This window comes from Eimeria mitis, genomic scaffold, assembly GCF_000499745.2.
Source record: "Eimeria mitis Houghton genomic scaffold, Emh_scaff3157, whole genome shotgun sequence".
NCBI classification, from domain to species: Eukaryota; Apicomplexa; class Conoidasida; order Eucoccidiorida; family Eimeriidae; genus Eimeria; species Eimeria mitis.
This window is the reverse complement of record NW_013571499.1, coordinates 1,503-1,745: the sequence shown is the minus strand read 5'-3', so window position 1 is coordinate 1,745 and position 243 is coordinate 1,503.

Sequence of the window (243 nt, the reverse complement as noted above, 5' to 3'; positions counted from 1 at the left end):
TAGGCGATATGGTGCACGTATATAACAACTTTATACCCCAACAAGAAAGAAACAGAGTAGAGGTATTTATATATTTATATATAAATATAAATATAATATATTTATAGATATATTTATATATATATATATATATATGTATATATATGTATGTATATATATATATTTATTTATAAATATAAATATATATTTATGTCTATAGCAACTCTCTACCCCAACAAGAAAGAACCAGAATAGAGCTATTTA